Here is a 1,103-nt window from a genome sequence, read left to right on the forward strand (position 1 = left end):
CTGCTGACAGCTCAGATCTGGAGTGAGAGCCAGCTGCCAGGGGCTTTTTAGGAGAGAATCTCTCCACCCAATTAGCCACACCCCGCCCCACCTCTTTAATCTACTCAGATTTTGATTGAATTCTGGTGTCATTGAGATGGTTGCTATTGACATAGGTTTTTACCATAAAGGAAGATGATTGTGTTTTCAGAGTGCTGTCTTTTTAATTAACAAGGACAAAATATTGCCATAGAATCATTTTAGATAAGATCTTAAAGATTATGCCTATTGAAAATTTGGAAAATTAATTAAAATTAAATTTTGAAAAATTCGGGTGACATTTAAAATTCCTCTAAAATCAAAGGTGCCACTTTCAAATAGTTTTTTTTTTAGTTTTTTTTTTTTTTAACTGTAACATCTTTTCACATTTCAATAACAGAGGTGCGTGAAACCTACTCAGAAGTTACTAATAGGACCCTCCACAGACCATGCTCAACTCTCAAAAACGTTTTCTCTATACTGTAAAAGATTCTAATTAAGAAGCTTAGAAAAGGAATCCCGCAACTGTTTCCAGACAATCGGCCAGTGAAAGTCCTGTTTTTCTTTTTTCATTATAGCATCTAAAAACATAGAAGATATTGTTATAATCTTACTATTTCCCATGCAACGCAACATATGTAAAATGAGATTCAGTTCTTTTTTTTAATGTTCAGAAATGGGTTCCTCATGTATTAAATATACTATAGATGATCAGAGTTCACGGATAAGAATGTAAAACTCGGAGACTGGAGGTAGCGTAGCAAAGGATTTGATTACATTAAGGTGATTGGATTAAATCGTCTTTCATTTAATCGTCTCCATACTCATCATTCCCTGGTGTCTGCTAGATTCTCTTCTTTCACATTCAAAGCCAAGGCAGCCCACAATTCCTTGATAACTTTCAGACTCACAGGACCCCCAAGTATTTTCACTATTCAGGCAATACACACATCTCATGTCCTGCATAGCCGGAACTACAGGCTCATGCAACCATCCGTGGCTATTTTTAAATTTTTTTTTTTTTTTTTTTTTTTTTTTTTTTGCAGAGGCGGGGTTATACCATGTTTTCCAGGTTTCTGAAACTC

This window comes from Saimiri boliviensis, chromosome 14 (assembly GCF_048565385.1).
Source record: "Saimiri boliviensis isolate mSaiBol1 chromosome 14, mSaiBol1.pri, whole genome shotgun sequence".
Taxonomy (NCBI): Eukaryota; Metazoa; Chordata; class Mammalia; order Primates; family Cebidae; genus Saimiri; species Saimiri boliviensis.